Source organism: Podarcis erhardii (assembly GCF_964252035.2).
Source record: "Podarcis erhardii genome assembly, chromosome: 2".
Taxonomy (NCBI): domain Eukaryota; kingdom Metazoa; phylum Chordata; class Lepidosauria; order Squamata; family Lacertidae; genus Podarcis; species Podarcis erhardii.
In genome coordinates this window covers 18,580,291-18,605,441 of record NC_138498.1, presented here as the reverse complement: position 1 = coordinate 18,605,441, position 25,151 = coordinate 18,580,291, and the positions used below count along the sequence as shown (strand labels likewise).

The window sequence follows — 25,151 nt, the reverse complement described above, 5'->3', positions numbered from 1 at the left end:
CTCAGGAGCAGGCACCAGGTGATTCCACTCTGGCTCCAGAGGTGGTTGAGGACTCAGTGCCTGCAGGTGAGTCTCCCCCTGGGCCCAGTAACCCTTTAGCCTCTCCTGAACTGCAGAGACTCAGGGCAGAGAGGCGAAGGGAACTGGTTTCTCCCAGGAGGAGTGCTCACCTTAAGGCCAAGAGAGGTGGGTCTCCTGGGGGCCAGGACCGCCCCTGGCCTCAGAACAGATAAAGGCCAATCGGCCCGGTCCCAGGTTGTGGGAGCAACATCGTTGTTGAGTACCTGTTCCTGCCCGGACCCAGACCTGACACTCCAGTGCCCCGGTCCCCACCCGGCTTCCTGTTTCAGACCTCGCCCTGCTCCTTGTGGACAGATTCCAGGCTAGTGACCCAGGACCAGACTTTGACTACGCCAACGGTAACCTTCCCCCCGGGACCAGCACATCTAGTTTGAACTGGTCCAAGCTGGTTGAAACCGGTTCAGACTGGTTGGAACCGGTTGAAGCCAGTTAGAACCGGTTCAAACCGGTTGGAACCGGTCCAAGCTGGTTGAAACCAGTTCAGACCGGTTGAAACTGGTTGAATCCAGTTAGAACCGGTCCAAGCTGGTTGAAACCGGTTCAGGCCCGTTGGAACCGGTTAAATCTAGTTTGAACTGGTCTAGACTGGTTGGAACCGGTCCAAGCTGCTTGAAACCGGTTCAGACTGGTTGGAACCGGTTGAATCCAGTTCTAACTGGATTCAACCGGTTCCCACCGGTCTGAACCAGCTCCAACCAGTTTAGACTGGTTCAAACTGGATTCAACTGGTTCCAACCGGCCTGAACCGGTTTCAACCAGCTTGGACTGGTTCCAACCGGTCTGAACTGGTTCTAACTGCATTCAACCGGTTCCAACCGGTCTGACCAGTTTCAATCAGCTTGGACCGGTTCCAACCGTTCTGAACTGGTTCTAACTAGATTCAACCAGTTGGAACAGGACCAAGAGGGCTGCAACCGGTCTAGACCGGTTGGAACTGTTTCAGACTGGTTGGAACGGGTTCAAACCGGTTGGAACTGGTTGAAGCCGGTTTAAAGTGGTCCAAGCTGTTTGCAACTGGTCAAGACCAGTTGGAACCGGTTCAGACTGGTTGGAACCGGTTGAAGCCAGTTAGAACCAGTTCAAACTGGTTGGAACCGGTCCAAGCTGACTGAAACCGGTTCAGACTGGTTGGAACCGGTTGAATCTAGTTTGAACCGGTCTAGACCAGTTGAAACCGGTCCAAGCTGACTGAAACCTGTTCAGACCGGTTGGAACCGGTTGAATCTAGTTTGAACCGGTCTAGACCGGTTGGAACTGGTCCAAGCTGGTTGAAACTGGTTCAAACTGGTTGGAACCGGTCCAAGCTGACTGAAAACGGTTCAGACCGGTTGAAACTGGTTGAATCCAGTTGGAACCAGTCCAAGCTGGTTGAAACCGGTTCAGGCCGGTTGGAACCGGTTGAATCTAGTTTGAACCGGTCTAGACCGGTTGAAACCGGTCCAAGCTGGTTGAAACCGGTTCAGATCGGTTGGAACCAGTTGAATCCAGTTCTAACTGGATTCAACCGGTTCCCACTGGTCTGAACCAGCTCCAACCGGTTTAGACTGATTCAAACTGGATTCAACCGGTTCCAACCAGCCTGAACCGGTTCCAACCAGCTTGGACCGGTTCCAACCTGACTGAAAACGGTTCAGACCGGTTGGAACTGGTTGAATCCAGTTGGAACCGGTCCAAGCTGGTTGAAACCGGTTCAGGCCGGTTGGAACCGGTTGAATCTAGTTTGAACCGGTCTAGACCGGTTGGAACCGGTCCAAGCTGGTTGAAACCGGTTCAGACCGGTTGGAACCAGTTGAATCCAGTTCTAACTGGATCCAACCGGTTCCCACTGGTCTGAACCAGCTCCAACCGGTTTAGACTGATTCAAACTGGATTCAACCGGTTCCAACCACCCTGAACCGGTTACAACCAGCTTGGACCGGTTCCAACCGGTCTAGACTGGTTCAAACTAGATTCAACCGGTTCCAACCGGTCTGAACACGTTTCAGTCGTGTTCAGGCTGCGCGCCTTCCCCTCTGTTCCCGTACCTGTCCTGAAGGCTTGCGGTGGGGAGAAAAGCCCTTCTCCGCACCGCCAGCCTGGCAAGCGGTCTCCATAGGAACGCATTAATTGATTTTCAATGCATTCCTATGGGAAAACGTGCTTCGCAAGAAGAAAAACTCGCAAGAAGAAAAAACTTGCGGAACGAATTAATTTCGTCTTGCGAGGCACCACTGTAAGTCAATTATTGTCCTTGTATTATTCTTTATTTGCCTTCCCAGCAGGAAGCCAGCATAATCTCTGTTTATTATTCTGGTTAGGAAATTTTTCAATCCATTTGCTAGTATTCTGGCAAAGATTTTATAATCTGAATTTAGTAATGAAATTGGTCTATAACTTTTTTTATATTTTTCAGATCTGCGCCTTGTTTTGGGATTAATTTTATTAATGCATCCTTCCACGAAGCTGAAATTTTTCCATCTTCTGTTATATTGTTCATATTTATTTTTTTCAAGATAGGAAGTATAACTTCTTCTAATTTTTTGTAATAATTCATAGTAATCCCATCTGGACCTGGTGATTTGCCGTTTTTCATATTTCTTATTATTTGAGCAATTTCTTCTATTTCTATGTTAGAATCTAAATGTCTATATTTTTCTATAATTGGCGGTAATTTATTTTGTTGTAAATACTCTTTTATTTTATTTCCATCTTTATGCTCTTTTTTATATAACTTCATATAATAATTTATAAAGATTTCTTTCATTTTTCTGGGATCTACTATTTCTTCTTCTTGATCTATTATTTTATTCATAATTCTATCTGTTTGTTTTTTTCTTTATCAACCAAGCTATAATCCTGGTCTGATTTGTGGCCACACTCTCTGAACAACAGTAATAATAATTAGCAACGAGAAGAGAATAAAATTGTGCTCCATGCAACTTGGCTGTTGTATTGCTTGCTGGCTGGTGGCTAGGGGGGACTTTATGTTGGAAGAGCTGGGTACGTCCACTGCATGGATTTTAGAGCAGGGGTACCACCTGCCACTTAAAAAGGACTCACATTTTTATTTTTTTAAAAAAAATAAGGCTTTTCCCCTTTATAGCAGGGGTGGGAAACATTTTTTACCCCAAGAGGCACATCCCCTCTTCAGTGTACATTTCTGTCAGGGAACTGCCATCGGACCCAGAGGGAGAGGGAGGGCTCTAGAGGGATTCCGGAGAGCATCCCGGGAGGGAGAGAAGCAGCCCATCTTCTGGGGAAGGAAATCAGCGTAGCACCAGTAGAGAAGGGGGGCAGATGGGGGAATCGGCGAGGTGGCTCCATGACTCCTCGCCGGAGACCAGCCGGGAGAGCATGGGTCCTCCGCTGCCCACACCCTCCCTGCTCAGGAGGCTTCCATGCAGGGAGAGTAGGCGGAGACTAGGCGTCAAAGAGCTTCTTTGCTGGAAGAAGTTCAAGAAACGCCCACTGATGGATTCTGCCAGCGATTGAGACACCCATGGGTGAGTGGCTGTCCGGACAGAAAGGGTTCACTCAGGCAACCCAGCCAGGTGTGGCGCCGATTTTATGCACGAGCAAACCCTAGAACCATTACAATTTCTTAGTACAGAAAGTATTGATCTGATGTGTAGAGATCTTTCCTGTTCTAATTGATTCAAGAGGGTTCTGGAAGCTACTCTGTGTGAAAGAGGCAAACAGAAGGTTCAGGATGTTTGGGTTATTCCTTCAGAGAAGCTGAGTACAACTGGCTTAAACCACCCCCATCATTCTACCCAGACACTGATGTCCTTCTGGGGGTTCCCTCACTGCAAGAAGTCAAGTTACAGGGAATCAGGCAGAGGGCCTTCTCGGTAGTGGCACCCGCCCTGTGGAACACCCTCCCACCAGATGTCAAAGAGAACAACAACTGCCAGACTTTTAGAAGACATCTGAAGGCAGCCCTGTTTAGGGAAGCTTTTAATGTTTGATGCATTACTGTATTTTAATATTTTGTTGGAAGCCCAGCCAATAAATTATTATTATTATTATTATTATTATTATTATTATTATTATTAAGCTGGTTCTCTTCTCTTCTGTCAAGGCCATGCTGACTACAAAAGTAAGGCCAGAAGGAGTCTGGGTTTCACTTTTCTCTTTCTATCTCTCTTCCTTCTGGTGTGGTGTTCTGTATACAGATTTAAGATTTAGTCGTATTATAAGTTATTGTAGGTTTAATTAAGTCTGCTGCAAATGGATTTCTAACGGATAGTGCCAATCCTGAATGTGTTGGATTTGTGACCATTATGCTCATTTGCCTTCAGTAGCAGTAAAGCACTGCTGGATGAAATATGAATTGCCTCTGGTCTATTTTTTGGAAATCCTGCAACATGTTTAAGTTTTTATTCTGCTAACTATACGTCGGAGTTTTGCTCTGGAACAATATTGAGTAGAATTCCAAGGGTCTAGGTTGGCAGGAGTTGGGACAGTAACGGGAGCTCACCCCATAGTGGGGATTCGAACTGCCAACCTTCCAATTGGCAAGCCCAAGAGACTCAGTTGTTTAGACCACAGCGCAACCTGCGTGGGATAAGAGCAATTCTTACATTTGTGACAAATTTTGCTACTGCATGACAATCCTGAACTCTGCTAAAAAATCGTTTGTCTCCAATAAAGTGCAGCAGGAGATAGTTGTTGTTTTTTCAAAGGTGGGGGAACCAAGAACAAGAGGGAAACCCTAATCAGAAGTAGCAAAAAATCCTGATTAAGCTTTTTTAAATAACAAAGTTTATGTTAACCCCAGCAGGGCAAAAGAAAGTCCCAATGGAGTAAATACAAAATCATTAGTCTGAACCACTTTTAATTTCTGCTTGGGATTTTCGGGCAGAGTGGTGTGGTTAATTAAACTGATTTCACGTTTTTATCTCCTGTTACTAACAAAAGGCTTTCAGGAGGAGAAGTGCAACTGTGTTCCTGACCTGTTACCTTTAAAAGAGAAAAACCTACTAAAGAGGAACATTTTATGCTGACCACACTTGACTTAACAATAAGCCTCCTCAACACGTTTCACAGTAAATTCCACCTTTTCACATAGATTCCTGCCATGTGGAATGTCCTTAAAATCATATTTACATTTGATCAAGGGACAGCTAGTGAAATATATACTACTTACGTTTAGAATGCAAAAAATGGCCGAAAGAGTCAAATGGTCTCAAATGCCTGGACATCTACCATTCACTGGGAGCAATGAGAACTACATTTCCATAGTTATCTGCATCATTGTGCATCAATGTGACGCCACATTGAAGACCTCAGTCTCCATCTGTGGGAAATTAGCAGTCAAATATCTAACATTTAGTAAGTTTAGGGGCAAACAACCACAGAGCTTTATTTCTATATTTGCAAGTGTCCCTATATTCCAGGGGCAGTCCCGGATTTACAGAAGCCGTCTCGGTTTCTGATTTGATCCCAGAATGTCCCGATGTTCCTTAGGACATCCCTATTTTCATCAGAGACATGCTGAAGGGAATGCAATAAATTGCTGCAGCCTTTCCCTCCCTCAGCTTTCTTCTTCACCATGTCTTAGATGCAGATGGATGTCTGCCTGTGCCGGCCCTGGGTCGGAGAGATGGTATTGTCGGCCATCTTCCAATGCGCCCCCTAGTGGCCTCCCTAGGCTCTGTGGTTTAACCCACAGCGCCATCCGCGTCCTTTGTGTAGGTAGTCCAACCCAAAAGACCCAGAGTCAATTTATTTAAGACTGACTGTACTGCTGCTCCTTTCAAGGCAACAGGGACCATCACTTTATGCAGCAAGATATTAACCACACATCCTTGGTTATAAAGGAAGTATTGTTCTCATATCAGGTAATAGTCTCAAATTTGTTCTGTCTCTGTTTATCTTCATGCATTTTTTTGCTGTGTTCCGTCTAGAAATCTGATTTCCGAGAGGAACTTTCGATTACACATGACTTTGCTGCCATGGATGGAGGCCTAGTGAAATGAATCCATTGTGCAATATTTTGGAACCAAAGAGGGGTGGAAATCACTATGCAGATACCTCTGATTGACAGGCGGGGATTAGCTTAAAGGGTCCCCCACAAAAGCACATTCCCATTAAAGCTGCACATGTTATGTTTTTTGTAAGCGATAGAAAATAATCTGTTTTTGAACACTTTTTTTTTTTTTTTTTTTGCTTCATTGACTTTAATTAAGCTTCACCCAGGTTAAGGAATATCACAAACTCCTTAAACAACAGCCACATAATGATTTGCTTGGCAGGCCTCCTATTCATGTTCCATTCTTCTGTCCACTGTTGAAGTTAGACACGTTTGAGTGACATACCTAATACAAATAGGCCAACTTAATGGAAAACAATCAATTTGTTTAACCTTACCCCACCCCACACCCATTTTTGGATACAGAAGTTCTGTATAAAATTTAGCTGTCCTATCAAGGAAGGTGCAAATGTGTATGTCGAGGTAATTTATCCTTTGGCAAGAATATACAGTCATACCTCGGGTTGAATGTGCTTCAAGTTAAGCGCTTTCGGGTTGCGCTCTGCGGCAACCCGGAAGTAACGGAGCATGTTACTTCCGTGCATGGGTTGCATTTTGCTGCTTTCGCACATGTGTGTGATGTCATTTTGATCGTCTGCGCATGCGTGAGCGGCAAAACCCGGAAGTAACGGAGCATGTTACTTCCGGGTTTTGCCGCTCACGCATGCGCAGACGATCAAAATGACATCACACACATGTGCGAAAGCAGCAAAATGCAACCCATGCACGCACAGATGCACTGTTGCGTCTTACATTCTATTCAAGATGTGAACGGGGCTCCGGAACGGATCCCATTCGCATCCCGAGGTACCACTGTAATTTGGTGAAGTGTGCTGACCATTTACAAAAATAACCGGTTTGTGCCCCCCAAAGATTACACCCTCTCAGGTTTCTTTTCTTTTTTTCCTGTTATGTTATGTTATGTTTTATGTTATGTTATTTTGACAAAGTAATAATCATAGATAAATAAGAATAAAAATGTGCACCCCACCACCAAGACCATTCCATTATAACTATCCAACCTCCCAAAATTTCAACAACTCTTGTGATGGTTTGACCCCTTTTGTTTTAACAGTACACATTCTACAAAAGCCTTCCATATCTCCTCAAAATCATTTCTCCTGCATATTCCCCATCTTACCTTAATGGCACATGTTAACTTATCATTAATAGCTATATCCCACACCTCTTTATACCATTCTTCCATTTTATATTCTGCTTGCCCCTTCCACTCATAGCTATAATAATTCATGCAGCTGTCAATAAATTTGTGAGCAGGTTCTTCATAGCCTGCAAACCTTCCACCCCGTCATAAATTGATAATAATGCTACCTCTGGATTTTCGGTCAGTTTTAACCCACTGATTTCTGTTATCTCCTTAAATTGTTGTTGTTGTTGTTTAGTCATTTAGTCGTGTCCGACTCTTCGTGACCCCATGGACCAGAGCACACCAGGCACTCCTGTCTTCCACTGCCTTCAGCAGTTTGATCAAACTCATGCTGGTAGCTTCGAGAACACTGTCCAACCATCTCATCCTCTGTCGTCCCCTTCTCCTTGTGCCCTCCATCTTTCCCAACATCAGGGTCTTTTCCAGGGAGTCTTCTCTTCTCATGAGGTGGCTAAAGTATTGGAACCTCAGCTTCAGGATCTGTCCTTCCAGTGAGCACTCAGGGCTGATTTCCTTAAGAATGGAGAGGTTTCATCTTCTTGCAGTCCATGGGACTCTCAAGAGTCTCCTCCAGCACCATAATTCAAAAACATCAATTCTTCAGCAATCAGCCTTCTTTATGGTCCAGCTCTCACTTCCATACATCACTACTGGATCTCCTTAAATACCCTTTGCCAAAAAATTGTACATATTTACACCCCCACCACATGTGAACATAATTCCCTGTTTCTTGGCATCCTCTCTTCTCAGATTTCTTAATGACCATTTATCCCTTTGAACTGTAAACTACAAAGTCTACAACCTTCACCAACCTGGTGTTGTCCAGATATTTTGAAGTACAATTCCCATCAGCCTCTGCCAGCACATTATACCCTTATGCATGTGGAGGACACATGGCTTGGGGAAGGCTGATCTAGACTATTTTATGTGATAAAGATCCAGGGCTGTTTTTCTAGAAAAAGAGGTGCTGGAGCTCACCATGAACTTATCCCTTATTCTCTAAGAACGGCCCACTTGAGAGGTGCCGGAATTGAGCTTCCGTGAGCTCCGAATGAAATAAAGCTCTGTAAAGACCCATAGTTCAAGGAATCACTGCTGCATGTTGGGTGACAGCTAGGCTGGATCTAGACAAGTCAAAGAAGCAATTCAGTTAAATGCGTTGTAAACTCATACAGGGAAATCTGGTAGGGAAATCCGGGACTCCACAGAGCCATCTGGTGTCACAGTGTTATATCGCATATACAACACATATAAATCTCTTTTTCTTTACCAATCTAGCTGAGTCCCTAGTTTCTAGAGACATTCTCAATGTCACTTGATTGGGAGTTTTCCTGGAATGGAACAATATGATAAATTAGTTCAACTAATTAGTTTGGACTACTCAACAATTAGTTTGGACTACTCATAGAGTCATAGAACTGTAGAGTTGGAAGGGCCCCCAATAGGTTGGTAGAACCTCCAGAGTAGATTTTTTGGGGGTGTAAGATGAGAATAAAGGAAGTCCCATCGGAGGATCAGAGTTCCACTTCCACAGCATTAGATGCAGCCCAGTGTTTTGACTGATTTATGTAAACTGCTTTGAGTTCCCTTTGTGACTGAAAATGTAATATAAAGACTTTAAACAAATAAATACTACCTTGAGAGAAGCTAGAAACAATGTAATGGAGACTGGCAGGCTGCTTAAGAAATCCTGGGCTGAGCAATGTTGTGTGTGAATTCACCTGACCCTGGATGAAACAGAACCCCTCTAGTGGTGGTGGAGAGTCATATCTCCAGTTTGAGTGACAAGCCTTATTTAGTCTGACCAAATCCCACACTGGTCAGGACTTTACATTCTTTTAAGAGCTCTGAGGCAAAGGGTAAGAACTGCTACATCAAGTCAGGCCAGTGATTGATGGTGGCAGACACAGAGGTTGATGGACTCTGACTCCTACCAAGCATTTATCACTGTACAAAAAAAGAGCCAGCAACAAATAAAACGAGGAGCGGACACCCAGTTTGGAACACAGCGTTCCTTGGGACTGAAGCGACCAGGACTGCAGAACACACAGGTGTCATGAATTACTGGAGCAAGTGTGGCATTTGAGGAATAGAGATAAAGGGCTCGTTCGTGTTTTCAAAAAAATAAAAGAAAAATTTGCCTGCGTTGATTTGCTCAAGGGAGAAAAAATACCACACGCTGCACACTGAATTGTCAAATGTGAAAAATTTAATGCTTCTGGCTTCACAAACACGCAGCAGTCTAATGGAAATGTCAGAGCATTGTTTACATGGGGGGTGAGAAAGAAACAATCACAGTTCTGTATTCCCACCAGCTCCGGTTCTCCATGGGCTGATTCACACTTTTATAGTCATGTTTACCCTGGTGCTTCCTACAAGGGATACATAAAGTGCAAAAAGGAAACATGAGTATCTGAATGCTTGCGGACATGCTTGAGAAAGCTGTGAGTGGCCCCGGCTCTCTGGCAGACGTCTACCGGATGTCTAGAGCAATGCATCTTCATTTTGCACAGAACTGCACACTGTTAAAACCTGCAAGTACCACATTCCATTGTCATGTGTGAGCCGGTCATCCTTCGCTGGTGACACCACGGGCATTTTGCAGAAACTCGAAAGAGATAGCTCAAGATATTTCAGAAATCATGAAGGGGAAAAAGCAAACATTCCTTTGAATAAAACTAGTAACATTTTTCGAAAGCCATAGGGAAACATATTGTGAAACTATTCAATTGACTTATTGTCAGGTCTTTACTAGTGGGACGCAGGTGGCGCTGTGGTCTAAACCAATGAGCCTCTTGGGCTTGCTGATTGGAAGGTTGCTGGTTGGAATCCCCACGACGGTGGTGAGCTCCTGCTGTTCTGCCCCAGCTTCTGCCAACCTAGCAGTTTGAAAGCACACCAGTAAAAGTAGATAAATAGCTACTGCTGCAGTGGGAAGGTAAACGGCGTTTCCATGCGCTCTGGTTTCCGTCAAGGGTTCCGTTGCACCAGAAGCAGTTTAGTCATGCTGGCCACATGACCCAGAAAGCTGTCTGTGGACAAACGCTGGCTCCCTTGCCTTGAAAAGTGAGATGAGTGCCACACCCCATAGTCACCTTTGACTGGACTTAACCATCCAGGGGTCCTTTACCTTTACCTTTTTACTAGGGCTGTTCGAGCGGTTTGTCCAAATCCCAAATACAGGAAGGTGTATTCGGACCAAAGCACAGTTTCTCCCAGGTGTTGCCCCTCCAAGGTTATCTGGGGGGGGGGGTAACCCCTTCCATGTAATCAAAGACAGACAGCCCACCTCCAGATTGATAGAAAAAAATATAAACAATACCATGTAAAGCCAGGAGAAGGGGGAGAGCTGGCATTTGCTTATTGAGAGCTGTAGCTTCCAATCCAGGGCAAGAATCTCACCAAACACTCTCCGATCACAGACCCTCCAAATATCCCTATTTTCCAGAGAAAGTCCCATATTTTCAGAAGCTTTCCCAGTTTCTGATTTGATCCTGGAATGTCCTGCTTTTCCTTAGGACATCCCAATTTGCATCAAAGAAATGTTGGAGGGTATGGAGTTATGTGATCCTGGAGCCATCTGAAGGCAGTCCTGTATAGAGAAGGGGTTTTTTATGTTTAATGGTTTGTATTGTGTTTTTATATATGTTGGGAATTGCCCCGAGTGGTTGGGGCAACCCAGTCAGATGGGTGGGGTATGAAAAGTAAAATCATCATCATCATTATGTAATATGACGTCCCTATTTTCATCAGGGAAATGTTGGAGAATATGTGATCATAGTGCTTGTGGGGTGCGGGTTTTTGTGAAGATTTAAAAGGATATGATCTGCTTTCACTGCCTCATTCTTATGTAAGTTCTGCTTTGAGAATATTAGAAATAGTTTGTTGTTGGCATTTAGGTGGCATTTAGTTCAGCTTGTCTTTAATCCTTCAATACCCTACCCGCTCTTATTTTCCATCCTGTCACAGGTTTTCAGTACAGGATTCATCTCCTCGGGGGGGGGGGGGGGAGTTCTTCCTAGATCATAAGCTAATTCTTCTCATGCCCAAGAGTGCTAGATTTAACATTTTTATTTTTATTTTTGACTTATATTTTCAGATGCATTGGCTGAAGCTCTTCAATTTAAAGTCTTGTTTTTTTAAAAAAAACAACAACAACCCTTGCAGAAAATGTGAGCTATGAATGCCCACTTGATCCTTTGAAATCTCTTCCTGGCGGTTTATGTCCAGGTTTCTCACACAAAATGGCATTCTACCAGCTCCAAAACTGGTGTGCCAATACACTAATGCATGTATCCTAGCAAAGGTTGAGAAAGCAAAGGCATATTATACACAGCTGTAGCCACCATATGGCCTGCATTAAAAAATCACTCCTTTGAGAATGCTAAATCAATATAGGGCCAACTGTTCCTTCTTGTTCAGCCACTGCATAGGTCTAGAGCCCATATATATGAAAATAGAACTTTTGCCTGTTCCAAAAAGGCTGGTGTTGCATAATAGTTACCTGCTTAAAATGTGAAGAACAGAAGACAAATCTCAGCTAAGCCAGTGACTTACAAGGTGGTTTTAGTCATTTCACTATAATTTGGCCCTACCACCTCTATCTTTAATAAGGGGAGTATGTGTTGCAGATTTTAAATATTGTGCAGTTTGAAGCTACTGGAAGCATAAGAACTAACTCCTTTGGAAATTCAACATTGTCCAAGCCTGTGGAAACATCATTCAAATTTTACTAGCAGAACTTTCTTCATAACAGAACTAAAACATCAAGTGTACATCAGAAATATCCATACAATGTCTTCTGCTGTCCAGCACAGGCTCAGCATCTTACAAAATATGAAATGATCCAATCAGACCCATAAGCAGAGGTCTCTGTCTCTCGAGCCTGCTTTTGGGGAGCCATTACCACATGCTTTGTCATATTCAGAGGAAGACTAACAACCACCACCCTTTCAAGATGGCGAATTTGCAACTCAGTGCCTTCAACACATGATTAAAGGTTCACTCTCAGTTTATCAACAGGTAATCATTAACTAGTTACAAATTAGAGTCCTTTAGAAAAACTCTTGTTGACCCCCCACCTCCCAGTATTAGACCAGAAGTCAACTATAAAGGGTGGTATTCTATGAAGTTTAACTTAAGAGTAGACCCATTGAAATTAATGGACCTAACTGAAGTCATTTTCTACTCTAAGTAAAACTTAGTTGAATGTCACCCAAAAACCTTAGAAAAGCTATTCATCAAAAAAAGTCTAATTCTCAGTAAAGTCAGAAAAAAGGGACAACCCACTGTGTGTATGAGCTGAAGATGCAAACTTTGAGTAGGCAAGTGAAAAAATGTAAATTTTGCACTCAAACTAAAAACTTGCATCAACTGAGCTTTTAAGTCTGTCAAGCAGACCAGTTGAAAATAGCTGCAGACAGATCCTAGTGCAGTGAAATGAAGGGATTCATTAAGCCCAATTGGGTTCAATGAGTTGATCTCGGTTCCCACTGAAATTAATGGACTTTAATCATGATGACTAGCTTGTCTCATTTCTACAGGGTGTTACATTTAGCTCATTTGCTATGAATCCAGCTTACAGCACTGTACTTTTCTAAAAGAAGTCTGGTTCAATGGGGCATACTCTGAGGTTATGTGGGTACACGACTGAAGGCCTATGCATTTATTCTAGCCCAGAAAGGGAAATCTTACACTGTGGGATTTCTTTCTTTCTTTCTTTCTTTCTTTCTTTCTTTCTTTCTTTCTTTCTTTCTTTCTTTCTTTTTCTTCCACTCACCACATTATACTAGCGGTGGTTCTACATTTTGTCCATTTACTTGCCTATTCTAACTTTTAACTGCTTTCCCTGTATAACGGTATTTGCATGGGCATGCAAGTTTGGCATTGCATACAGGACAATCTCGGAGGACAGGTTCTTTCCCATCCACAGGGTTAACAAATAGTTTTAATTTCTTGCAAGGAGTGCAATATGAGTTCAATGACCAAAAGGAAAATTATCCTTAGGGCAGCTTGAGCACGGAAGTACCAACAACATTTATAATTCATAGCACATGTCCTAGAGAGATCATTTCTCACCACCCAAACACTTGATATTTGTCTCATCCATTTTATGTTATTTTCAATCGCATATTCTAATATTGATGAGATTTGGGTTTGTAATACTTTCATCTTATGTATTGCATCCTTATTTTTTGGTTCTTTAGCTATTCTTTTTTATTTAGTGATATCTCTTTTCTTATTTGTTCTAATTTTTCTTCTTGTATTCTTTTATATCTCATGTTTGCTGTATATAAAATCGTCTTATAAAGGTTTTTCTCGTGTCCCATATTATTCTAATGTCAGTGTCTTGTATTTTATTTATTTCAAAGAAATCTTTTAGTGCTTTTTGTGCTCTGCTTACGATCTCTTCATCGTTAAATAAATCATCGTTCAGTCTCCACCTTTTGTTTATCTTCCCTTTATTCCTTAATTCCAAAACTATTGCATTATGATCTGTAAATTTTTTTGGCTGGATGTCGACTTTGTGTATTAATAATTATTAAATTATTTGTTACCCATATACCATCAATTCTTCCAGCTGATTGTTTAGCTTCTGAAATATGTGTGTACTGATTCCTGTTCAGATTTTTGTATCTCCATTTATCCCTTAAATTTAAGTTTTCTACCATTTGGAAAAATGAATGTGGCAGTCGCCCTTTCCTAGATTTCCTGACTCTTTCTGTTCTGTCTAGCTCCAGCGAAGTAACCCCGTTTAGCTCTCCCATTAGGATGATCTCATCATGTATGTAATCTAGTAATCTCTCCTCTACTTCTTTAAAGTACTTTGTTTTGTTAGCATTTGGCGCGTAGATACCTACAACTTCTATTTGTTCCCTTCCTCTTGTTATCTTTACGCCTAGTATTCTGCCTTCTTCATCTTTAAAGACCTGTTTAGCCTCTAAATTGGGATTTATATAAATAACAATTCCTCTTTTCTTTTTTATATCTAAAGAGGTAAATTCTTGACCTAATCTCTTGTTTGTTAGTACTCTCTCATGTTTTCTGGCTACATGGGATTCTTGCAGGCAGATGATATCCCAAATCTTTTTTTAAAAAAACACACACGTTTTATTTCTTTTTAATTTATTATTGAGCCCATTAACATTCCACGAGATCATCTTCAAATCCATTACACTTTATTTATATTTATCTAACCCCCTGTTATCTTTAGAGTTTCTTTTATTCTCTTCACTAGTTTTCTTGTGGTTCTTCTACTCCTTCTTCTTTTTTGATGATGTTTCTCCCAGTTCTTTTTTGTACCTCCTCTGAAATTTTTCTGCTTCGTCTATTATTCTTAAGGTTCTCCTTTTTTCTTTGTAGGTAAATGTAATTCCCTCTGGGAATTCCCACTGAAATATTATTGAGTTTCTGTTCAGTGTGTCTGTTAACGGTCTGCAGTTCTGTCTCTTTTTCAGTAATCTTTTTGGTACCTATTTGAATACTTTGATGTTTTTGTCGTCTATAATTAATTTACATTGTCGTCTTTTTTAGTAAAAAATTGTCCTTTCCCTTTGCCTTTGCCTTTGCCATGGCGTGGGCCTTTGCTTTTGCCTTTGCCCAAGTGTTCGCCTTTGCCTTCTCTCTGGCTCGGGCCTTTGTCATTGCATTCGCCCAGGCCCGGGCCTTCACCTTGGCATTCGTCCTGGCCTGGGCCTTTACCTTTGCCTTTGCTTTTGCTTTCGCCCTGGCTCGGGCCTTCGCCTTCACCTTCTCTCTGGCCTGAGCCTTTGCCATTGCGTTCGCTGTGGCCCGGGCCCTTACCTTTGCCTTCGCCTTTGCCTTCGCCTTCGCCTTCGCCTTCACCTTTCCCTTTGCCCTGGCCCTGGCCTGGGCCTTTCCCTTTCCCTTTCCCTTTCCCTTTCCCTTTCCCTTTCCCTTTCCCTTTCCCTTTCCCTTTCCCTTTCCCTTTCCCTTTCCCTTTGCCGTGACCCAGTCCTTCACCTTTGCCTTTGCCTCTGCCCTGGCCTGGGTTGTCGCCTTTGCCTTTGCTTTGGCCCGGGCCTTTGCTTTTGCTTCCGCCCTGGCCCGGGTCTTTGACTTTGCCTTTGTCCTGACCCAGGTCTTCACTTTTGCCTTTGCCCTGATCTGGGCCTTCATTGTGGCCTGGGCCTTTGTCTATGCCTTCGCAATAGGCCTCCGACTTTGCCTTCACCCGGACCCGGACCCGGACCCGGACCTGGGCCTGAGCCCAGACCTTTGACTTCACCTTCGCCTGGGCCTGGGCCTGGGCCTTTGCCTTTGCCCAAGCATTCACCTTTGCCTTTGCCATGGCCCAGGTCTTCAACTTCGCCCTGGCCTGAGCCTTCGCCTTCACTTTCACTTTCACTTTTTCTGTCCATGACTCCTGAGCCTCCACCGATCTCCTGCCCCCTTTGCCCTTTGTTTTGACTGATCAGGGGAGGCTTGGGAGTTGTGGACGGGTGACCGTTGCCCAGGAGGGGTGCAAGGCATGCAGTTTCTCTGCCAGGCAAGGTGCAAAGCCCTTCTTTCACACCCTGTGAAACATAAATGCACAGTTTTTTTTAAAAAAACCCAGAACTCCCGAGCCTCCCCTGATCAGTCAAAACAAAGGGGGCAGCAAGCAGGAGATCTGTACCACTGGACATCCCTGGTTCCCCTTCAGCAGTGGCAGTGGCAGTCAGCAGCCTGGAGACAGCCTGGTAGCTCAGTTGGCTCTGGCTGGTTTCAGGAGCTGCTCGCTGCTCACGGCCGTGGCGCTTGCCATTTTTCCTCTCCAGAAGTCCCATATGATGGGTTGCACACAAGACACATCATATGGGGACTTCCAGAGAGGAAAAATGGCGGGCGCCATGGCAGCTGTAGTTCCTGAAGCCAGCCAGAGGTAACTGTGCTACCAGGCTGGCTCCGGGCTGCTGAGGCTGCTGCTGCCACATTTCCCGGGGACAGATCTGCAAATCTGGGGACATTCCAGGGATGGAATTTGTCTGGGAACAGATTTGCAAATCCGGGGACTGTCCCTGGGAACCGGGGACATCTGGTAACCCTAGGCAAACCCCACCTTAACAGTCCCAGAAAGGGAATGCATTCTAGACCACTGCTTGCAAATCCCTGCCATCAGATGCATTCTCAGCAGCATGCAATTGAAAAGCAACCTAGCAGATTAAAACCATATTTGTCAGAAACAAGAAAACTGACGAAAAGCACTGCCAGAAGAGCATCGCATAACATACTGCTGTTTTGCCATAGGGTGAACATGCTGTCTGTAAAGTATTGTGCTTACAGGAAACAAAGACGAAAAAGTGGGTATGACAAACAGACAGGAATTTGAGGGAAGAACGAGACAATGGTGCTCAGCTTCTGCAAGCTTTGTTGTAAACAAAAGTTTGACAGATAAATCTGAAAGGTTACTGGGATTTTGCAAGGCTGTAATGAAGAAACTGGACCTGAAATTGAATCTAAGGTGGGAAGCAAAACATAAAAAACTGCTTTGTACTGAGTCAGACTATTGCTCCACTGGGAGGCAGAAGCTCTCCAGGGACCGTCTGCATGGAAGGAAGATGTTCTATCACTCAGTCCCTAGATTAGGATGGGGAAACAGTAAGATTACTGGGTCACACACACACACACACACACACACACACACACACACCCACCAGAAGCTTTCTTATTAGGAATTGTAGGTACCAACATCCCAAAGGAGCAGAAAATAGCCACATAGATGCTACTAGCCTAGAGATGGAAAGAAGACAAAGTCCCTAGCAGAGAGGAATGGACTCTGCCGAGATGGCGAAACTGATTGGAAAACTCAGGAACCAAGAAGGCAAAAACTTCAAGAAAGAATGGGAAAAAATGATAATTTATTTAGGAGACCACTGTAAGCAGATGAAAACATTAGCAGGATTTTAATAACACTTGTGATGTAACAATCACTATGGACAATATGGAGAATATGGCTCATGAAATAATATGCAGTTGAAAACGTTAACAATAAGACCCTTGGAGGGGATGGTGGGAAGTCTGGAGAGTCAGAGAAATCTCTAAATATGGATATGTACTTGGTATTATTATAACTTTATGCTTGCAAAATCAAATAAAATTTTTATTATTATTATTAAAAAGATTAGGTAAAGGTAAAGGGATCCCTGACCATTAGGTCCAGTTGTGACCGACTATGGGCTTGTGCACTCATCTCGCTCTATAGGCCGAGGGAGCTGACGTTTGTCCACAGACAGCTTTTGGGTCATGTGACCAGCATGACTAAGCAGCTTCTGGCGAACCAGAGCAGCACACGGAAACGCCGTTTACCATCCCGCCGGAGCGGTACCTATTTGACGTGCTTTCGAATTGCTAGGTTGGCAGGAGCAGGGACCGAGCAGCGGGAGCTCACCCCGTCGCCGGGATTCAAACCACCGACCTTCTGATCGGCAAGTCCTAGGCTCTGTGGTTTAACCCACAGTACTGGGTAAATAATATCTTTGTATCATCAAGCTTACAGTGGAAAGCTATGATTATTATTGCTTTTTAAAATATGTATTTTTAGTTGTGGAAAATAGATATTACATGTACAGCTTGCTATGCAATAAAGGAACTTTATATGTAAATGAGATACAGATGGTAAAAAGAGATGGTTAAGTTGTTTCTGTACGCTACTAGCACAGCCAGAATCCTATATGCACACAAGTGGAAAAAAGAAGTCCCAGCCAAAGAAGAATGGATTTTAAAATTAATGGACTATGCAGAGGTGGTGAAGTTGACAACAAAAAGAAGAGATAAAAAAGGGAAACTTTGTCGAAGAGTGGAGGTTCTCTTCAGACTGTTTGACAAAAAAATTATAGTCAATAACATGGAAGAGAAGGAGAATAAATAAACGATTGTAATATAATACAATAGAAAATAAATGGCAGTTATGGTAAAAGATAAAGGAATACAACAGGAATATCACAGATGTAAGGATGGGATGTCAAAAGGTAAGAAATTATTATACTGAAAGTGAATTGAATAATGTCAAGTTTTGTGTTACACACACCCGATCTGTAATTTGAAGCACCATATTAAACAACTTTGCCATCTTATGTCAGGAACAGCCTCGAGTTATTATGCCAGTGGCACAATCTTCCGTACAAGTGTTTAATGAAAAATATGTGCTGGTTTTTGTGTGTTTTCAATGGCCATAGTAACACGACAGGTAACAGGAGGAAGAACTTCACTCATTTGTTATTAGAGACTTCTGCTAATTATAATTCTGTCAGCCCAAGGCAAGCCTTAAGGCAGTACCAAATTGGTTTGGTTTCTAGAGGCAACCACAGCATGAACCACAAAAATCATACATCCACTGTTTCGTTCAGAATATATTTTTCTTGTTTTCCTCTTCTAAAAACTAGGTGTGTCTTAGTTCCATATGTTCATTTTTAGAACCTAAAAAGAGCTCTGCTGGATTAAACCAAGGGACTTTTTGTTCCAGCTTCAACTATCTGGGAATAAGACCAAAGGTCTGCAGCTTTAGTTGATACTGAAAAATCACAGTACAGTGGAACCTCGGGTTAAGGCGGGGATCCGTTCCGGAGGCCCCGCCTCAACCTGCAAATGACACAGGACAAAGTGCCACATATGTGCAGGCGTGCAGAGTGGTTTTGCGCTTCTGCACATGTGCAAAGCGCGATTTAGCACTTCTGCACACGCGTGAGCGGCAAACCCAGAAGTAACCCACTCCGGTACTTCCGGGTTTGCCGCGGATGCTTGCCGTGATGAACGCTAGAGGAGGCGGATGTTCGCAGGGGTTTTACTGTATGTATGAAGATGATTTGAGGTTCACTTTTCACCCGTGAAAAGTATGCAATCCAAGGTCCTGATCTTGTGGCCTCTTATCCAGTTTTGTTCAATATCTCTATTAGACATTTCTTTTTTTATTTGGGGGAGAAGACCTTTGGCAAGCTATCTAGCACTCAGCTCCAGAGGCAAATGTGTCAGAAAGTTAACGATGTTCAATCTACGCTTATTGCAGATTGACCTTAACCGCTGCCAAGACTCTGTCATGTGACAGCAATATAGCCATTGTTGCTAAGCTCCCTATTATTAATCTTTCTAATGGAAAATGAAGAGGGCAGAATTTACTGTAGATACTTTGAGCAAATAAAGCCAAAAGGGAGTGATCGGGAGAAGACTTGGCAATCTCTGCCCTGTTTACAATTCAGGGGAAAGGGCCTACTTTGGGTACGTACCGTATTTTTTGCTCTATAAGACTCACTTTTTCCCTCCTAAAAAGTAAGGGGAAATGTGTGTGCGTCTTATGGAGCGAATGCAGGCTGCGCAGCTATCCCAGAAGCCACAACAGCAAGAGGGATCGTTGCTTTCACTGCACAGCAATCCCTCTTGTTCTGGCTTCTGGGATTCAGAATATATTTTTTCTTGTTTTCCTCCTCCAAAAACTAGGTGCGTCTTGTGGTCTGGTGTGTCTTATAGAGCGAAAAATACGGTACTTACTTTTTCTTTCTTTTTCAAAATAATTTTTATTTGGTTTTACAAATTTAAAATTATAATCATACCACAACAAACCCACAATTCAAAGATTCCTCCTTCCCCTCCATGGGTTCTGTTGTTACCCTTTTTCTACTGCATCTTATTTCAATAGTCCAAGGCTTTTTGGTAACTCCATTATATCCATAGTTCTTATTACAAGTGTTATTCAACTGCTTACAGTGGTCTTCTACATAAATTATACCCCCCCCAATTTCTTATTAAATTTTTGGTCATCCTAGTTTCTGAGCTTTCCGGTCATTTTTGCCATTTCAGCATAGTCCATCAACTTAATTTGCCATACTTCTCTAGTAGGGACTTTAAATTCTTTCCATCTCCACTTTGGGTACTTACTTTCAGTCGACTACTGAGCACAGTCTGTAGAAGTTATTTGTCCCTTAATTTCAGGGACTTTCTGGCATCTTCTTTACTTTAGCACTTACTATCATACACTATTTCACAGTCATTTAAGTTTGGTGGGGGGGAGGTGAACTCCCTCTTTGTGTCACAATGAACACAAGCAATTCCATCGGGTGGAGGAAGACCAGAGTCACAATTCTGTAGTTCTGAAGAAATGGGCACAGCACTCCCTAAATGGTTTGCATGTGTGAATGGACCACCTAGAGCTCATTCAGATTAGGGATGAGTGAAGCTATCCATTTCAGTTTCTCTCCATTTCTCATTTTCCCCCAATCTTCGCTTTGCCCTATTTCCTTATCCAATTGTCAATTTTTCTTTTAAAAGTTTGCATGGAAATGCAGACTCATTTTCATGCACAGCTCTCCAAACGGTACACATTTCTGCACGCAATTTTGCATTTATTAAAATTTATTTTTTGCAAGCTGTTTTCCCCCAACATAATGCATTTTGCCACCATTAGATATATTCTTATATGCATTTCCCCCTAAATTACACCTTGTGCACATTTTGTGGCTGGAGATCAGCATCAAAAATTCTGAAGAAGGACAATTTTTTAAAAAGCAGCTGTTTTTGGGTGCATGCACTGGTTTCGGAAGTCTGGATTGGGCAGGTTTTCATTAAAACACAAACCATACTGAGGACAGTGTGTGCCAGCGTGATCTGTTTGAAGTGAAACAGAGAGAGGGAGATCCCTAAACAATAATAGGGAGAAACATGGTGCAGGAACTTTCTATAAGACGTGTAAGTGAATAGGCATGAGATAATAAATATATTCATCTCAGTCAAATGTTTATGAAAGTAAAATTCTTTTTAATATAAATAGTCTGGACATTGCATATCATACACACACACACCCCACACACCAATCATCAGCTGCCCATTCGTTCTGGATTTGGTTATTTACAGTTCCCTTAATTTGTTATTTGAATCTATCTATCATCTATCATCTATCATCTATCTATCTATCTATCTATCTATCTATCTATCTATCTATCATCTATCTATGGGACGTGGATGGTGCTGTGGGTTAAACCACAGAGCCTAGGACTTGCCGATCAGAAGGTCGGCAGTTCGAATCCCCGTGATGGGGTGAGCTTCCGTTGCTCAGTCCCTGCTCCTGCCAACCTAGCAGTTTGAAAGCACATCAAAGTGCAAGTAGATAATTAGGTACCGCTCCAGCGGGAAGGTGAACGACGTTTCCGTGCACTGCTCTGGTTTGCCAGAAGCGGCTTAGTCATGCTGGCCACATGACTCGGAAGCTATAAGCTGGCTCCCTGGGCCAATAAAGCGAGATGAGCGCCGCAACCCCAGAGTCGGTCACGACTGGACCTAATGGTCAGGGGTCCCTTTACCTTTTATCTATCTATCTAGCACAGTGCATGAAACCACTTTCCTAGACAGCCACACAGGTTCTGCTAAGGTGAGGTTTTGCCTTGGACTTTCTAACCTTGATCTTTAGGTATCTAACTTAATAGAGGTTTTAGTCTTACAACAATTTTTCTCATGCCCGCCAGTTGAAAGTGAAAGGCGATTCCACAAAGGGGAACCTGGTTCTTTTTAAGAATTAAGCTTGATATCCATGACTTACTCAGCAAAATGATTCCATTGTAAATGTGGAACAAGAAACCCTAAAGCAACTTTGCAATTTGAATTTCTCTGTCCCCTCAGGATATTCTTGCCACAGTGAGATTTACTCCCAGTGTTTGAAGTGAATTGAAATCTTGGGCGGGAGTCAGGAGAAAATGTGGGAGCTCTACAGGCAGGATTGATGCCTGATCTTTACATGGAAAGAACTCAATCTCTGTCTAAATTGTTGAAAAGACTCATGTCTCCTGAGAAGCGTGCCGGTTTGGAAGAAAGGGGCCATGAAGACCCATTTTTATTCCTCCTTGCATAGGTTAGATAAATAGAGAGATGATAGATAGATAGATGATAGATAGATAGATAGATAGATAGATAGATAGATAGATAGATGATATAGTTGATAGATAAAAAAGGTAAAAGTGAAGGACCCCTGGACCCCTGGTTTAGACCACAGTGCCACCCACATCCCGATAGATGATAGACAGACAGACAGACAGGCAGGCAGGCAGGCAGGCAGGTAGATAGATGATAGATATATAGATAGATGAACTTTGAAAGGATTTCTTTTAAAGAAGAAAATGCTAGACCAAGGAACTGAAGCAGCCTTTTAATTATAAACTCTTATGAACTCATGGAACCATTTTACAATGAGATGGACCACTGGCACATCCACTATACAGTGGTACCTCAAGTTAAGAACTTAATTCAATTCATTCTTAACCTGAAACTGCTCCTAACCTGAGATACCACTCTAGCTAATGGGGCCTCCCACTGCTGCCACCGCGCGATTTCTGTTCTCATCCTGAAGCAAAGTTCTTAACCCGAGGTACTATTTCTGGGTTAGCGGAGTCTGTATCCTGAAGTGTCTGTAACCTGAGGTAACACTGTATTCATATGCTCTAACTCACAGACTCTTTCAGAGGTCTCCAGTGGGTATCCTGTTACCTGAGATCCTCAAACAGAGGTGCCAGATAGAGAAGCCTTTTGAATGCAAAAAGTATCCACTCCCACTGATGGGCCATAGAATCAAAGAGTTGGAAGGGACCCTGAGCATCATCTAGTGCAGGCTTCCTCAACCTCGGCCCTCCAGGTGTTTTGAGACTACAATTCCCATCATCCCTGACCACTGGTCCGGCCAGCTAGGGATCATGGGAGTTGTAGGCCAAAAATATCTGGAAGGCCGAGGTTGAGGAAGCCTGATCTAGTGCAACGTATGCACTAGACATAAAAAAACAGCAAAATAGTATTATAGAAGAGGAATTCAGTAATAATAGGGTTGGAACAAGGAGGTGCCGGGAGTGGTCCAAATGTGCAAACTGAATAGTACATTTTATGTATGGCAGAGGAAAGGACATTCCACAATGCAAGGGGAAATTCCTATTTTTGAGTCGTTGCACTCCTTAGGATGCAGTGCCACAAGTCAAATTTCCCCAGATGATTGTTGTTTCTATACAATTGATGCTCAATAGATTTAGCTGACCGAGACACTCTCGTGTTATAGCAGCATGCGCAATGGCTGATCTGGAATTTACTAGTCACCCAGTTATTGGTCTCTCTGGCAGCGATATTTGAAATATGTTTCCCACCTCCACTTTGATAGGCAACGTATATTTTGTTTTTGTGTGTGTGTTTGCCTTCAAAAAATGCTCAGGTAGCTTGTCTATGAGGAGTAAGTTAGCATGTTGAAAGAAAGCCACTTCAGTCAGTGTGACAGGGGAGGTTAAGGCACCCAGCAAGTTTTGAAAAACTCATCGAAACGGAATATTCTAGACTTCCGGTTGGCGCCAGCGTTTGATGGCGGTCCTAGCCTCGAGCTCCGAGGCAGGACTGCTCCGTAAGTTCGGGTCTTACCCGCTACGGCAAGCGGGGGACCCCTAAAATCACAGGCGCTGAAGCCTGTGAGCAAGGAGATTCGGTGGGCACCTTTGCGCCCCCCCGGCATCGTGAAAGAGCCTTTTTAAAGGCTCCGGAGCGGCATCGGGGTGAGCGCGGTGCTGAGGATCGCTACCCAGCTTACGGAGTGAAGCCGCGTCGCCATTAACGGAGAGCGCCGATTTCTTTCTGAAACTAACGATTGGCAACAACAATACCCGTGAGTAAGAACGCAAAATTAAAACGGGACTTAAAAATCCAGAAGATTTGGCTGAAAACGGGAAGGTAAAAATTAAGGAAGTCAGCCTCCCGGATCTGCATGATTAACGGAGCAATGAAAAGACTGAGCTGTGTTTAAATGGACTTTCTTTTTAACTCTTACTAGACCAGACATCGAAAGGATCTCCCCCCTGTAGTGCAGGGGAAGGGGGGGAGGAAACAGAATTAATTTAACCTGCAATAGAAAGGGATAAGGAATAAAAAACCTCTGCTGCCGACACTTCTGGTCAGGCTGCCGGAGCAGCGATCGCCTGAAAAAGGAACTGTCAAGTGAGCTGTCAAAGGACAGTGGTTATAAAATAAGACTTATTTGAAACATATTAACGGGACTTTGGTGGATTACAATTTTAACAGTAAAGTGCTACAAATTAAAGACTCTTAGTGGGACTTTTGCCTCTGGACTTTCTGTTTCTTTGTTGTGGGTGACTTTGGATGGTTACAATTTCCCCCTCTAGAGGGCTTTAGTTGCATTACGGTGTATCCAGCGGGACTTTCCACTTGCAACTTTCCTGTGTGAATGACCTTGAGTTATGAGCAACCCGCCAGAAGAGATTTCAACAAGAAGTAAAACAAAGCAGGCTCAAAAACAAGCTCAAAAAAGAGGCTCTTTATCAGGAGCAGCAGCTGCACAAGAAAAAATAACAGCAGCATCAATGGAGTCAATGACACAGGCTCTGCTCAAAATAAATCAGTCACTAGAAGTACTCACCAAGCAATCTGCAGAACTTACTAAACAGTCTACAGAGAACTCTAAGAAACTGACGGAGTTGACAACAAGATTAGACCTGAACACAACAACAATTTCATCTAACACAGATTCTATAAACCGTTTGGTTCAAGAGTCTACGGAAACAAGGAGAATAGCTGAGAGTGCTAGGTCTACTGCCGAAGAAACCAAAGGAAAGTTTGCGCCTATTGCAAAAAAAGTACATGAACATGATACAGCATTAGCCCTACTAGAACTGGAAAGGAAAAGCAAGAACCTGAAATTAAGACTGGTTCCAGAAGAGGAAGAGGACAAGCTTGGGGAATTCCTCACAGATAAATTTCAAGATTTTTGGAATGATGAGCTAGATGGAGAAGAAGATGAATTTGTGATAACCTCAGCCTTTCGGATTGGCAGGAAGCAAGGGAAGAAGCCAAGAGATTGTTTAATTACCCTGGGATCAAAGGAACAAAGAGACAAAATACTGAACCTACATTTCCAGAAGGCCTTGG

The 25,151-nt window shown here is 43.1% G+C and overlaps 1 long non-coding RNA gene across 2 annotated transcripts in view; it reads left to right on the top strand.

Annotated features, from left to right (window-relative positions):
* LOC309335108 overlaps positions 1–25,151 on the top strand; it is a 69,729-nt gene that overhangs the window by 26,741 nt on the left and 17,837 nt on the right. The window contains exons 2-5 of one of the 2 annotated variants that reach the window (XR_014153350.1): positions 5,970–6,109; positions 11,016–11,112; positions 12,044–12,284; positions 21,867–22,055. This is a non-coding gene — a long non-coding RNA (uncharacterized lncRNA). Of the gene's footprint in view, positions 1–5,969; positions 6,110–11,015; positions 11,113–12,043; positions 12,285–21,866; positions 22,056–25,151 lie in introns of those variants that run through there. The other variant, XR_014153349.1, reaches the window with a different exon arrangement.